At 43.4% G+C, this 16,137-nt stretch overlaps 1 protein-coding gene across 5 annotated transcripts in view; it reads right to left on the reverse strand.

Annotated features, from left to right (window-relative positions):
• The window catches only part of LOC116399360 (protein FAM131B-like), a 45,622-nt gene that overhangs the window by 28,785 nt on the left and 700 nt on the right, over nucleotides 1-16,137 (reverse strand). The gene's annotated exons all lie outside the window — the stretch shown is intronic.

Raw genomic sequence — 16,137 nt, forward strand, 5'->3', positions numbered from 1 at the left:
TCTCTCTCTCTCTCTCTCTCTCTCTCTCTCTCTCTCTCTCTCTCTCTTTGTTAATGAAAGGCGTGCAGTCTTAGTCATGACTCTGCTCTCTGTGAGTACATTTGAGATGCGACTCAGGGGATCCTGGAGGCCATTTACTCCTCACAACACACCCACACGCATGGAGGCACATACAAGCAAGTCAACCACACACACACACACACACACACACACACACACACACCGACCGGAGCTCCGTGTCGGAGCCACGGGGGAGGAAGGAGAGGGGAGAGAGAGAGAGAGAGAGGCAGAGGGATGCTGAAGGCACTTAGAAAAAATTGAGAGGTGGAAATATTAAAGAGGGAACGAAGGGGAAGAATAAAACCCAGAGATTGATTGAAACTCAAAACGGGATAGGGTGTGTCGAGGAGAGAACAGGAAGAGCTGTTGGTTAAAAATAAATTAGATGTTGGGGAAAAAAGCCGGAGAGATAAGAAAAGGAGGAGGGTCATAGTGATGCAAAAGAAGCAGAAACATATTTAGTTTATACTATTTGACACCAACTGCCATCACAGATATGAATAACCCAAATTTAAGAATCTAAAAGTATTATTAAATACTGCAATCACTTTGATAGCATCAAGGTTACGTCCTGATGATTAATTTGTCTTCTAATGTTTGCATACGTTTTATAACACAATAAGAAAAGAGAAACAAAATATAGCAGACCGAGAGGAGACTTATTAAAAGACAATCTTTTACTGAAATGAGCCCACAGCAGCATCTTGTAAAACAGCATCATGTGTTTGGACTAATAAGTGTAACAGATGGCAGTATCACTGATCACTCCGTTGCCATTTGATGGACATTTACCCAGAGTTCCCTGCAACACCTGGAGGACACGCAGCCTGCTTCACAGTCATTACTGTCACTCAGTATCAGGCGACCTAACGACCGTTTACACTCTGGATGACTTCTTCTTTTTGTGTTTGAAGCGGTTTGAACTCAAATCGTTTGAATGATCGGTGCTCCCGTCGATCAAACCGGCTCCTCGTCCGCGATTGAAGGTCCGAGGGTGCGAGGGTCTACGAGGGTCTGTCTTAATTTCAAGAGTCAGCGCAGACCTTCGTGGTCTTTGTTTGTAGAAACCCAAAGTGATATAAACTGAACCGCATCATATAGTCCAGTTTTTGGACCTTTTAGGACTCGTGAATGTTCACCTCTAACATCATTGTATCTGCTGATGGATTCAAAAACATGTAATGCTCATTTCATGGTTTCTTTTCCTCAATTATTGAATCCAAGACCCAAAAATATTCAGTTTACTGCCACTGAGGACAATTAAGCAGCAAATCCTGACAACCGAGACGTTGGAATTATCCAACGTTTGTCATTTTCTTTTGAAAATGCTAAATCAATTATCAAAAGTTTTAGATTAATAATCAAACCACATAAATCCTCTTGTGCAGCAGAGTGTTTGGTTTTGTGTAATTGCGTGACTGGATTTACTATCACAACTGGCACAACTCTGATGTGAAAGATGCTAATTGTCGTCCGTTCTTTGCACTTTGGTAATTAATCAGATTCAGAGTCTGATTATGAGTTGTGTTTTGGGAGGCTGCAGTGCGATGTTTGCGTGTAGGACTGTGAAACACGCCGCTGGTTTGGTACAGTACTTGTGAGGCTGCAGACCTTTATAGGAAAAGGTCATTTCTGTTTGTTGCGCGTCACCAAAGTCGAACAAAGGACCACCAGATATAAAAGGGAAGGCCTTCTTCGTCATGACCTTACAGTGTATAGACGGGTCTAAAAATAGTTAGGAGCTGTGATTTCCATTGTAGTTTAAACCAAATGCCTGATGAGTGACAGTAAACTGTTTACTGTGGTGATCAGTTTCTGTATACAGTAACAAAGTGATGTATTGCGTCACTTCAGAGACTACGGAGTTGAAAAGGAATAAGTTAGGTTTCCGTTGTAATATTTCCGTTCATATTGAAAGCGCCGCTCTTTTTGTTTCGATGTCCTTAGGAAGCCTCGGCCACGTTCTCCTCGGGCTTTTCTTCTGTAGTCTGCAGATTACCAGGCCGTCGGTGTGGATGTTGGTGCCGCGCGCTCTAATCTGTTTGGCAACGAAGCAAAAGGTCTCAGGGAGACGAATCTGAGACATCAAAGAATGACAGAGAAGTGCTGTCTGCCAAAATGGCCTGCTGGAGCTGCACACTTCATTTAGCCAAGAACAGAGGGTTTTTTATTTTTTCATTTCAATCTGCTACACACTTCTGGCAATTTAGTTGTGTTTTTACTTTCAAACCAATGGAATACGTCGGAATTTCTCGTTGAATGAGAGATTCACGCATCTTTATGTATCTGTCTTCCAAGCTACGACAGAAAAGATATTAATGAAGAAAAACAACTGCTGTATCAGCATTAAATATGAAGAGGAGCAGCTGTAGAGACCAAGTCAGGAAGATAGGAAAGCTTTCTTTGGTTTAACCAAAAACAACAAACATTGTTATCTATTTCCTGTCTTGGTTAAGAACTGCAACTCCTTCGAAAAACGTCAGCATCAGTTATTTTGTGTGTAACTAATTTTCCCTGAAGGAGAAGTCTCCTCAAATCTCACGAGAGGCGACTCGTTGCCAGAAGACGACGGTGGAAAAGTGAGTGACGGTTAGAGAGAGGAAAGCAGGTGTTGTGTGAGTTTGTTGCGGTTGACTACAGAAAAGTGTGGCTTAGTGTTTTCTAAAAGATTTGCAATGCCGTGGCTGAGTCTTCAGCTGAGTTTAACAATGTGGATAAGACGTGAGACTTCAGAACGAGACCTCTCCTTGAGCGAGACGCAATAACCAACAGTCGGGGTAAAGGTAAAGAAAGACGTTTTGTTTATCTGTAGGGTTCTTGTCTTTATGTTGTCAGATACTTATTATAACAATGTGAGCCTGTCAGCGGTAGAAACAGACACTTTTAGTCGACGTACATTGACAATAATGACTTTCTCTGATAGATTACATTGCAGCCATCTTCAGTGTTCTCCCTCAATACTGGACAGTTGTCCCCATTAGACATTTAGACACAAAAACATGGAAAATAGGGTCCAGGTTGGAAAAAAAACAAAGTTACCCTTAATCGTTTTTTCACTAGAACCCAAAACTATGTTTCCATTGTGCTCGTTTTGTCTAAAACCCAACGACACAGAGAAAGCAGCAGGTTCTAACATTTGCATGCGTTTCAAATTTGAATTGATGAATGAACAAATTGTCTCAGAACTGTTCCAGCATATTGTTTGGTTTTCTTTTCAGAGCAACACAGACCGATTCTTTTGGTGCACTTAAACGTCCTTGCTGTCATTTGGGTACAAAACGAACAACTGCATCCTCAACTTAACAGGTTAATTAAGAGCAAAAAGATGAAAGCATGACAAAGACAAAAGAAATACACAAGAGGATGGTGAAGGGCACCAGGAGAGTAAGATGAGTGGATTTGTGCTATAAAATGTGTTGCATTTAAAGAGCTTTAACTGCTCCACAAGGAGGGAGGGAGAGACGGAACAGAGGGGAGGACTGTAATGAAGAGGGAAGGGATGCAATTAGGGAGAGAAGATGAATCGATTACTTCAGAAACAACAACAAAAAAAGAATACAGTTGGATAAGGAAGTTAATTCAGTATCAAGTATTACAGGAAAGAGAGGAAGAGGCGGGGAGAAAAGAAAAAGGTGATCAGCAGGACGGAAAAGAGGAAGCTGCCACGAACAAGCCATTTCCACAACATGCTTCACATGGACGCACACAAATACGCACGCATGCACCTGCACGCCAACACGCACACGTACATACACACACACACACACACACAGAGAAGTGTCTGAGGAAGAGCGGAACGCTGCAACAATAGGTCTTGACAGCTCTCTCTGGCAGAGCCTCGCCTGTCTGCTGCCATCGCTCTGGGCACTGGGTGTGTGCTTGTGCGTGTGTGTGTGTGTGTGTGTGTGTGTGTGTGTGTGTGTGTGTGCGTGTGCGTGTGCGTGTGTGTGTGTGTGTGTGTGTGAGGTGACACACGGCCTGTGACAGTGATCCCAAGTGAAGTCCGGAGTCTGACTCACCTCCGCTTCAGCAGCGGACGTTCTGAGCCGACACCAAACACTAAAGGAGCCCTGCTCACTACGGCTTGTCGGGGTAATACCTTCACCCATCCATCCGTCCATTCTTCTGCCTCACTGTGTGTGTGTGTGTGTGTGTGTGTGTGTGTGTGTGTGTGAGTGTGTGTGTGTGTGTGTCGGTGTGTGTGTGGCATATTTAAAGACGTCTTGGGCCACCCCATATTCCCTCGAGCTCCTGGAGGTTTCCGTTCGGTACTTGGCGTCCCCTCTCATGATGACCAAGAAAAAGCACAATGTTCTTTCTCCCTCCTGCGATATTTTTGCTTCTAAGAACCTTCTTCAGACTACGGATAGATGATTGCTGCTGTAATAACCATCCAGTTCAGCCTTAAAAACTCATGGACATTTTACTCAAACTGGACATCCTGGTGCTTTTTTTTAACACTGTGGTATTTCTGGTCTTTCCTTCATCCGTTTCTCTAAAAAGCTAAACCATGTTCCTGGGTTTTCTGTCCATCCTCTAAAATACATGAACGTGTACCGGATAGTGAAGCAGCTTTTATGAAGCTCTGACAGCAGTCGACAAAAACAACTTTTTGATCTACATCGACATCTTCACGCTGACAAAAGCCTTTGATTTACATTTAGAGACTCATTTTAATGTCTTGTGTGCTGATTCCAGGTCAGTTTAGGTCACTGCTGTGTCTTTACACTCTGTTGCAGTCGCAGCGAGTAACACACAAACACTGAGCTGTGTGTGCTCGGCCTCCAGTCACACCTCTTGTGATTTTATTTTCTTCTTGGTGTGAAGACATTTTCACACCCGGGGGGGAGAAAATACAGTTTTAGTAAAATTTGTCTCTATAAGTTGATGTTTCAGCCTTCCTCGAGGCAAACTGTAATTCTGTTTCTTAAACTCCCCCCTCTAAAAAAAAAGCTTTATCCAGGCAAGCAGCTTAAGAAGACTCAAGTTCACGCTGATGGCTGAGCAATTTTGCAGGGTTTCTATAAACAAAGACTGCCTCCCAACATGGATTATTATACAGTAGGAGAACAGTTTGTGTCTCTTTCCTGTTTCAAACATGACAATGTACCTCATGCACAAAGCCAGCTCCATAGAGAAATGTTTTTCCCAGTTTGTTGTGGATGAACTGGCCTCAACCCAATGCAACACCTTCAGGGCTGAACTGGGACGAGTCAGACTTCAGTGCAGTGAAGCCGGACCTAGGTCCGTCCTCGGTGGACTGGTCTCTGCTGGAGTCTGAGCTGAAGGAGTTTCTGGTGAACCTGCATGATTTCATCTGATTTTGCGTAGAATCCGACCCGGTGGCACCGATGACCACCATGAAGAATAACTAATTAGAAACAATCTTCTCGCTGATGGTCTCGTTAACCTTTGCAGGGCATCAGTATTAAATTGAGACTGTTTCATAACCAGTTCCTCTCTGTAACTTAAATAAAGACAAATGGATCGTTCTCATTGTGAAACAGTAGGATAACAAACTGTTTTTTTCAGGTCAGAGATGCTCACGGCCACCTGTCAATCAAATTATTGACCAGTCGCCTCGCTCCGTATATCCGTCACCTTCTGACTTGCTGCTAAAATCACACAATCCGCCTGAAAAAGTGTGTGTGTGAGTGTGCATTTGTGTTTTTTCCTCACACATGCATCCATCAGTCGATCCGTCAGCAGAAGTAGCGCTCAATATTGTGGAGTTGGGGAGGGAGGAGGGTCTTCCTGTGCAAGGCGATACCTCAGACACACCCAATGGAGCAAAACAAACACATCAGAGTGTTAAATAGTTTAAAGGTCAGATTTAGTAGAATAGCTTAATCCAGTCAAAGAATATTAGGGCTTTGCACATTAAATTAAGTCTATATCTGAGTTATGGCCAGATTTTCATGTTGTTGTAGCACCACCTAAATGTGGAATAACATCAGGAGTTCTTCAATGTCTATATGTTTTGTTTTTAAAGGTCTTCAGAAGGAACCAATGGGCTTGGTGCCGAGAGCATCAGACAGGAAGTCAGAAAGTATTCAGAGACGGACGAAAAGAGTGTTGGTTTTGGTCTTTTCGAATGGTTTTCATTAAGACAAATATTATAACTCTGACCTTATCCTTTAATATCAAAAAGGTCATCCAAGAATGTTATGATACCTAGAAAACGAGATCTCTTGCCTCTCCACTCATTTTCATCGAAGTCCGTTATGTAGTTTTCCTGCAAACTACCAGACAAATGGGCCGAGTGTCCTTGTCGGAGGTAAAACGGAAAGACCGAACGAGACACTTTGCGCTATCGAAGCATGTGGAGAGCCGATAGATAAGCTTTAGTGCTGGGACAGACTCCAGTCCCCCGATACCTTGGAGAGAGTAAGTGGGTTAAGACAATTAATTAACAAATATGTGAGGACAGTTTGTAGTTGCTGAGACTAAAACGGTGTCAACGAGCCATTTTGTTATCGTGTTTATTATGTGTCTGTATATGAAGTAATATGTGTTCACTTGTGGTAATTCCCCTTTTGCACGGAAGTCAATTAGGCAAGTACCGGTTTAGCAGCCTCTCAGTGGCTTGTGGGTGTCCAACCGTAGAACGGACATTCAAATCAAAGCAGCAGGATGCTCAGAGCGGCGGCCATTTTTATGTGTACCATTGCCATTGCGACCTAAACTAAACCGAATTACGCTGAGTTGAGGACTCACTGAGGTGAGATTTTAAAGTAGCAACTAAAACGGTCAGTGGAGTAGTAACGTTACACGGCAAAGAGAGCCAGAGTAAATAAGTCAAATCCACACACTCTTGTCACAGTGTAGGAAACCACACTGCTGTCGGCAGATGAGTGACTACTTTGTTTGGCTCCTTTTCTGTAACCAGTGTAGCATTAAAGCATGGTGGAATTTAGCTATCTAGCTAACTAGCGGACAGCTGGCTAGTTTGCTAGCTTGCTAACCCCACCATGCTTTAATGCTACACTGGTTATGAAAGTAAGCAGAACAGCGGGCTGGTGGCCGCGCTGGCTCCGCCTCCCTCCCCACCAATCTGGAGAACCAGCTTCTTAGCTAACTAGCCATCCAGAGCTATTAGTCATATGACCGGTTCAATGTCCGTTCTACTCCGATTCTATTTCTCTGATAAAAACACTCATCCTTTGAGGCTGAATCATTTTTTGCTGCAACAAAGAAATGTGTTGCATCCCAAGTAATTGAGAATCACACAATTTTCCTCATGAAATTAAGTCAAAACTCAGAGCAGAATACAACCCGTCTCCTTTTTCATTTGTCTAAAGCAGCACAGGCCAGGTGACATGACAAACACGAGCTGTGTGCAGTTTATAACATCACGGCTTTTGGGTATTCAAGATTCAAGCAGTTACCTCTGAGTGCCATTTAGAAAATTGTGAAATTGCCCGGTGCAGCTTTTACTGACTTTCCAAGCTGCTTGTCACATCTCTACAAAAAATTCATGTGGCATCGCAGCTCCAGGCTTTCATGTGGAGAACCTGGAGGAGTGACGTGGCCACGGAGCCATTGTGATGTAAATTTAGAGGGGAAGACGGGAAACTAGACACTCAGAAAAAGACACGCCTGAAGGAAGCATCACCTTCTTTTTCCATTACTGGCCTGAATCGATTTGGCTAAAAATAAAACCGGCAGGACTCCGCTCTGATCGCGTTGCAAACACAGATGACCGCACGGGCCAAGTGTCGCATCAGATTCTACTTGCATCATCCAACCTGTTTTTATTTATGTGGAAATGGAGCTGTTGTCAGCCAGACTGTTAGTCTCCTGCCAACTGACACACAGACGCCAAAACAAGACTGCACTTATAATCTAATGGATGAGATTACATCTCAGATGGCACAAACATTGACAAACAAACCTCTGTATCATGTAAAGATTTCATCATCACTGTCTTTGTAATACTGATGTTAGATGAAAGTAAATCTGCACAGCTGATTGTCATGAGGCAGTTTTTAAAAAAACAACATAATAGTTTTGATATTAACATGAATCTTTTTGTCGAATGCACCTTTCGGCACTATGAGCATGTTAATTGTGGTTGAGCAGCTAACCTTAGTAAGCAATGTTACTGCTCATTGAGCCATCCAATGCTGTATAATGACCATGCTGTTAATTAGGGGCTTCGGGGTTAAAACGTGAACTAAATATTCATGATTTCCACTCAGAGGTGACTAAATCTCCGGACTTCTTTTTTTATTTTCACAGGTGGCTTTTTTTCGGTAGCACTTGCGGTTCCAAACTTCAAGCAACAGATTGTGAGCATTTTATATTTGTCACTGCGGCGCCAAGGAGCAACTGTTTGCGACGCCTAAATACAGCTGTTTACGGCACCTAGAAAGAACTGTTTGCGGCACTTAGAGACATCTGTTTGCGACACCAGTTGTTCCCTTTTTTCTGTCGATTACTGCTCCAACGGGGAAATGTAATTTGGGAAAAAGAAATGTACAGTTTCAGCACTCTGGACTGTGGTGCCGCAGCTACATTCATACAAACACACAACAAACAACGCTGTCTCTTATTCTGAATCAACAGCTCAGCGATACTCTCATGTATCTCAGTCATAGTTTTGTTGTTTTTGCTCTTTTTCTATAGATGAATAAAGCTTAAACAGAGGGGGGTCAATGAGCAAATAAAAAAAAAAAAACATGATTCGATGATCAGTCGACAAGAGGCAAGAATGGACCGATCACATTAGACGATATAAAATTTTGGTCAGGTCTACCACTACTATTTACTTATCCAGCATGTTGTAATGTAAGTCAATTATTCACTCTCCCTTACTTTCTCCTTAGATACTGGATGTTCACCAGCTAACTTTGTCTGCCGTTTGGTGCAGAGAGTAACTCTGATGACAACTCTCTGTGGGTTCACCAGTACGAGCAACCCATTTCAGTCATTTGATCGATTGTTAATGAAGAAATAATAATAATAATAGCTTTAACTAGAAATTCAACTGTCTTAATCAATTATGATTTTGACTTTATTGCAATTAACATATGATCGATGCATTATTTAGTCGAAGTGTATCATTTATGTTCTAGCAAAAGCTATGAATTGACGCCCTTGTCTTTTTTTTTTAACTCTAAATGAAGAGATTCATAACGTTTTGACTGTGAGTCTGTGATAACACCTCCTGTCAAGCCCTCAGTGAGAACAACCAGTCCCACTGTGCTCCACTGCATGACCTTGTGCTTTTTTACAGTGTGTTTTATCGATGCCTCCAACGCATCTCTTTTTGTTTAAAAGCACCAAATAAAGGATGTTTTTCATGTGGAATGAAACCCTGCCTTCATTTGTGATGCTCTGTATTGCAGCGTCCAACTCCAGCTGCACTTCGCTACATCAGCACAATTATTGTAAACAAAAGAGCAGCAGCGAAGAGGACGTGCAGCCTCAAACAACCTCCACGCTGCTCTGCTCATCGTCAGCCACTGGCTCGGATTTGGAGGGAGATCTGTTGGAGTGAAAGCAGTTGCTGGAAGCTGTTCTCCCAGACAACAACAAAAAAGGCTCTGGCTTTCAGAGTCTCTGACGACGGCAGATTGTGGAGGGAGTGAGATGGCAAAATCACCTCCAACCTGTTTATTCTTTTCAGAGAGCAGCAGCCAACCAGTCGTCATTATTCTCACTTTAAATGACAAAGGAGTGCTAGCAGTCATCTGACAGTACAGACAGAACCACCTCTCTTTCCCTGCATATAAACATTTGCTGCTAAATCTACACGTCAGCTGTCACAGTCTTTCACTTCAAATATTTAAAAAACACACGGAGTGCCTATTTTTACCTCGCAAATCTCATTTGCTTTCGACTTCTGTCGCTGGTTGCAGCCAAAGACTATAAAATACTGACGTAGTCTCCGTGACGTCACTCACAGGTTTCTGTAGAGCCATCGTGAAGCTCAAAGTGAGCAGCTCCAACCATCGCCATCTTAGCAGTGACAACACAGCAACTCTAAAAATAGGTGGAGCTGAGGCAGCTGGAGACCTGAGACGGCACCCACCTGTCACTCAAAGCCGCCAAGCCCTCAATCATAACTAACATTAAGCCTTAATATAATTTAAACAGCTAAGTTACATAAATATTCACACTTGTCCAGTTTTCATGAATGAGAGAAAAACGTTTTTAGTACAAGGCTGTAAACATGTTTATTTCTGCAGTAAAGTTGGTCATTTTACCATAGAGGTCTATGGGGAATGACTCGCTTTTGGAGCCATGCTTGAGGCTTGTGGCCATTTGAGGAACTGCAGTTGGCTTCATTTCTCAGCATCGGCGGTTGCAGCTAGAAATTAGAGAACAAGCCCAGATATTTCTTCTGTGTTGAGTTTCAGCGATAGTCTCGTCGATAACTAGTCTGAATCAAAATGTCATGCTTTAGAAAAAGGTAGGAAATTTCAACAGCATCTCACTGAATTCCACGTCCCCAGAACCCCTCAAAATACCTCTCACATTCAGACAAACTGAGAGTAAAATGAGTCCAGGTGATCGACTGTGTGCAGGATTTAGTGGCTCCTTCACAGTCAGAAGAAATATTGATCCGACACACCTGTTTATAAGCTTTGTGGTAATTGTTCCCTTTCAGGTCTGCAATCGCATCATTTGGTCGAATGGTGTCTCACAGACGGAGCACATCTAAATTCCCTGATGTGTTGAATTCTGAGACAGATGTACTTGTTTATTTGACAGACTGAGCTGCATCGCAGGAAGATCTCTCAACGCCTCGGTCTTCTTCTGCTGGTTGTTTTTTTTATTGACGCGAGCTTCTGTCAGCTGCAGAAGTCATCGTTTCTCTGCTGTCCGAGTGACGACTGCTCGCCATCAGCTCTACTGTAACTGGAGGATAATTGAGTGTAATGGCGGCCAGCTACGCTTTGGTGAAATTGCACTCAACGGAGCCGAGGGAACGAATCGAGCTGAGGTGACAGAAAGAACCGCAATACAATGCAAAAGAATCTGCTTGTTTTATTTGTCTGTTTTTCTAATTCATTGCAATATTTCCCCCAGATCACCAGAAGGAAGACTTTGTTCCTTTCATTTGACATTTAATTCGCTGGCAAAAAGTCAAGGGTGAGATGTGAATGAGAGAGGAAGAAACCCAAGGAGGGAGTTAGAGAGAGAGAGAGAGAGCTGTTGACCCATATTTACTGTAACATTTTCCCTCCCCTCTCCTCCCTCCATCTCTCATTGACCTCCCTCCTTTTTCCCCCGGATCTATTTTTAGCAGCAGCCGCTGTCGCTCGGGCCAAATATAAGAATAGATGCTCCTCGCAAGAAACGCAGCAGGAAACATTCTGCAGGCAGCGAGTGGGAGGGATCCGTCTCTCATACTTGGATCTGATTTTTAGTGGCATTCTGGTCCTTTTAACTGTAGGAGGAGGTTTTATTGAACTATAAAAACAGCTTATTGATTTTGGTAAAACACTTGACGACTCCCTCTGACTGAAGACGATGGTGCTCCGATGCCTTCGCTCCATCTTCCTCGTTTTTGTCTTTTAACACTGGCTGCACGCTGACGATACTCCTCTTCTTCAAGCAGTTTGTTTTATGAATACAAACCATTATTTTTACTGTGAATGAAGTAGAAAGAATGTGCTCTTTCCCCTGCAATACCTGCTGATGGAGCTCTCTTTTACTCAGTTCGGTTGTGAGGAAACAATAACCTACAGAGAGGACATTTCTTCTATTCATATATGAATATTTGATATCTTAGACAATAGATTATGAACAGGATAAATGTGTTGTCCTGATTATTAAAGTCTTATTTTATGAACTTGTAATACTGACCCAAGTTGCTTGTTTTACTGCCAATCTTAGACTTTTAGCATATTTTGACATTGTATTAAGTGTATGTTGGGTAATCAGGAAGTACTAGAGCTGGTCTATGTTTTAATGATTGGGGCTACGAGAACAGAGGTCTCCTCTTTGGGGTGCAAACATGAACTAGACTGCGGTTCTGGACCACAAATGTAAACAAAATTGAGCAAAACCATCAGATGTTGGATACAAACTAGTTAAAGGAGCCCTGGGGAGTTTTTTTTTATAAACAAACAAAAGGTATGTTAACATCCAGTGTTTCTCCTCGAGGTCAAACAAACCGATGAAGAACGCATTTCCTTCCTCGTCTCAATCGTTTGAAACCTGCGTTGTTTAGATGTATGTTGACTAGCAAGCACTCTTGCATTTCGATGCATTTCTGCATATCTTTGTGCTTTAACGCCACCTTTGTATCCGTGGAATAGTGCGATACCACTGTCAGTGAAGGGTATCGCCTAACCGCCGGCAGCGGGACAAACAAAACAAGGATCCCCTCACAGAAAAGACCGTCCTCTGTGAAGCAAACATCTTCAAACAACACGTGTTTATGTCCCACGCTGAAGCAGGAAGTAGTGAGGTGTTATAGTGAAGACTCTAAAACAAGAGGATGGCATCAACTGTGTTTCCTACCAAACACAATGCCGGTTTATTTTACCCATGATGCATATTTTTCCCTCAACTTAACTGAGTAGATATTGATGCCTAAACATCACCAGGCCTGAACCAAAGAGGCAGCAGATATCAAAGATGTCTCTTTAAGACAGAAAAACAGTGGAAACTACAACAACAATGTTCATATTAACGTTTTCATGGAGGCGTTCCCCTCCTGTCTTTGATGTCCCCACTAGAATAGCTGTGTGTTCTCCTTCAGTTCTTCAATGCACTGGTCCAAACAATGCTGCCACTGTGTCCCTGATCAAGGTCACATCAAATCCATCCATAAAAACAACTGTTTTATGTCTTCATCTCTGTGGCTGAGTGCCGAGTGATGTGGTTCTCTCTGCACTACAAGAGACACCAGTCAGAGAAGGACTCTGACGTCATCTTCTGTTCGTTTCTGTAGGTGGCTATTGCTAATTGTGCGAACTGTCCAGTTACTGTTCTTCTATTCTTGTCCCAACAAGCTGGAAACGTGAAACACAACAAGATGGAATCACATGGTTGAGTTGTAGCAGCAACAGCGACAACACTGCGACCTCATACAACAGTCAGATGTTTTGCAACCTGCATTGTTTTGTTTGTTTTGCGCCGCACTTTTATTGCTCCGTCTCCCCCGTGTTGGGTCCTGATTTATAAGAAGAAGCTGAAGCGTTACCGCTGATTCAGTCTTGCCATCGCTCGCAGCGTCTGGAGGACACGTATACAAAAAAAAAAGAGAATATCAACCGGAGTGAGATAACGTGCCCGGCACACGGCTAGCTTAATGTGCTTTGATCTACTTCTGACAGCGCAATAATGGAGAGAGGGAAGGAGAGACAGGAGAGATAAGATGAGAGGAGAGACACAAAACCACTTATGAAACCAAAAAAAAAACACATTTCTGTTGGCTCTTCACACCACGAACCCCCTCAACTCCCTCCCCGTCCTTATCGCTCCTCATCAGCCACCTCCGTCCGTCCGCCCGCCCGTCCACCTCAATGACACTCAAAGGTCAGACGTTCCCTCCCTTTGTTTGTTTTCCCCCAGCAGCCTCCATTTGTCCTCATAAAGGAGCTGATGTGCCTTTGATGGAGCGTTTAAGAGATGCGGGGAGGTGATCTGGTACAATGAAGTGTGTGCGTGTGTGCGTGTGTGTGTGTGTGTGTGAGTGTGTGTGTGAGTGTGTGTGTGTGTGTGTGTGCATGCATGTGAAGGCAGGAAGCATCAGCTGCATGATATGAGACACACACACACACACTGGAGGAGTGACCATGCGTTCCTTGACACAGACTGCAGAGCAGTTTGAAGTGTGTCTCTTGGGTCTTTGTGTCTGTAGTGAAGAAGCTTCTGTAGGAGATTTAAAGCTGTGTGTGTGTGTGTGTGTGTGTGTGTGTGTGTGTGTGTGTGTGTGTGTGAGAGAGTGCTTCCATCTTTGTGAGGACCAGTTTTAGACCTTGAGAGTGAGGACATTGTTGGAAAGTGAGACATTTTGTTCTGGTCGTCACTTGTCTAATGTCTTGGGGTTAATGTCGAACAAAAAATTGAAATCTTTTTTTATATGAAGGAATATAAACTAAAGTGATGCTGTCGCTGTACTTTTTACAATTTAATTATAGCATAGAACAGCTTTTGTACATATACAGTGTCTCAGCTTCTGAGCCACAGCTGGTTAACTGACGTGTCAGAGCCGGCGTCGCTGTAGAAGAGTCTACAGTCTTCTGACCACTCAAAGTGCTTTAACACCACATGTCACCCATTCACACCCATTCATACACTGAATGGAAGGGGCTACCATGCAGGGTGCCAGCTGCCCATCAGGACTAACTAACATTCATACACCATCGGCACAGCCTACGGAAGTAATTTGGGGTTCAGTGTCTTGCCAAAGGACACATCGACATGTGCTAGCGGGGCCGGGGATCGAACCACCGATCCCACTAGACTAGTTACTTCATGTTATTTCAACCATAGACTACGTTAACGTAGTCATCGTGACATCACCCATTAGTTTGTGGACTGACGTTTTGAAGCCAGGAGTTCAGCATTTTGGTTGTCGCCATCTTGGTTTTTGGTTGTCGCCATCTTGGTTTTTGGTTATCGCCATCTTGGTTTTTCTTTGCAACCAGAAATGACACGAGAAGGCGGAGCTAAGTACAACCCAACGAGCTGAATAAGACTTTTTGGGGGCGACTAAAATGTAATGATTAAATTCCATGAAGTGAAAACACAGTGAAAAGGTTAACGTTGTAGAAAGAAAAAACAGACAACTCCCAGACTGGACAACGCTGTGGTAGCGACCTGTCAATCACAGTAAGCAATAAGTGTGGTCTGTGTGACTCTAAATGGACCATAATGTACTAAATGAACATCATGCTGTATTGAAGAAGACTTGAAACTAGAGATTGAGACCATAAACTCATGTTTACAATGTTTACTGAGGTAATAAATCAAGAGAGAAGTAGAGTCATTTTCTCATAGACTTCTATACAACCAGAGGAGTCGCCCCCTGATGGACAGTAGAGAGAATGCAGCTTTAACACATGAAGCATTGGCTTCACTTTTCAGACCCAGATGCTGCCTCCTGCTGTGTAGGCTATAGCCTATACGAGTTGTTGATACAATATGCTTTTCTTCCTGTAGCATTAGTTATACCGTTAGTAATTTAAGACCAGTTAGCCGAGCTTGCTAACGTTAGCACTGATTCCCACAAGACTTTTCATTCACGTTCACGTGCAGCTCCCACACACTCAGCGCTGTGTTTGTCCCAGATTGGTAAATGGACTGCATTTATATTTAGTGCTTCTATCCAAAGAGCTTTACTATTTCCATCTCATTCACGCCGAAGGCAGCGAGCTACCGAGGCGCCGGCCAAACCTTTGGGAACACTTTGGGGTTCAGGGTCTCGATCAAGGACACTTCTGCATGTGGAGACGCTGGTCTGAGTGGAACTAAAGTGATATTACCAACTATTTCGAAGCCCACACACACTGATATTGCATGAATCAAATCACTAGTAATCGAGTTCCTCTACTGAAGGGGACGCGTCACTGCAGGAAGACAAATAACACCGACATGTCTTATTTTTGGTAATTATGTCAAAACAAACAGGGAAGTGTATTCAGATTCCTTTTAAAATAGTTTAAGTTCAACGCATGCAATGCCAACGGAAGGTCCTCACAAGTAGCTACCTATAGCATGGAGTCGTGTGTGTGTGTGTGTGTGTCGGGGGGCTACCGGCACCGTTGACTTTGCAGAATCGACCTACATGTGCAGAGCGTTCAGACTCACACCTGAGTTTACCGGGCTCGGTTCTGACTCATCCTGCAGGAGTCATGCTCCGCGAGCTCTCTGTGTGTGTGTGTGTGTGTGTGTGTGTGTGTGTGTGTGTGTGCCTGCGTCTTCAATTTATTACGTCGCTGCATGACGCACAGTAGCGCGAGACAGGAGAGAGAGGTGAGGGGAGGATATAAAGGAGGAGGGAGGAGGGGGTAATTTTCTCAGACACCCAGCCGGCAATGACCTTAGTTTTATGTCAAGGCGGAGGTCTCTCTCTCTCTCTCTCTCTCTCTCTCTCTCTCTCTCTCTCTCTCT

The sequence above is a fragment of the Anarrhichthys ocellatus genome, unplaced genomic scaffold (genome assembly GCF_004355925.1).
Source record: "Anarrhichthys ocellatus isolate YVR2014 unplaced genomic scaffold, GSC_Weel_1.0 scaffold110, whole genome shotgun sequence".
NCBI lineage: Eukaryota > Metazoa > Chordata > Actinopteri > Perciformes > Anarhichadidae > Anarrhichthys > Anarrhichthys ocellatus.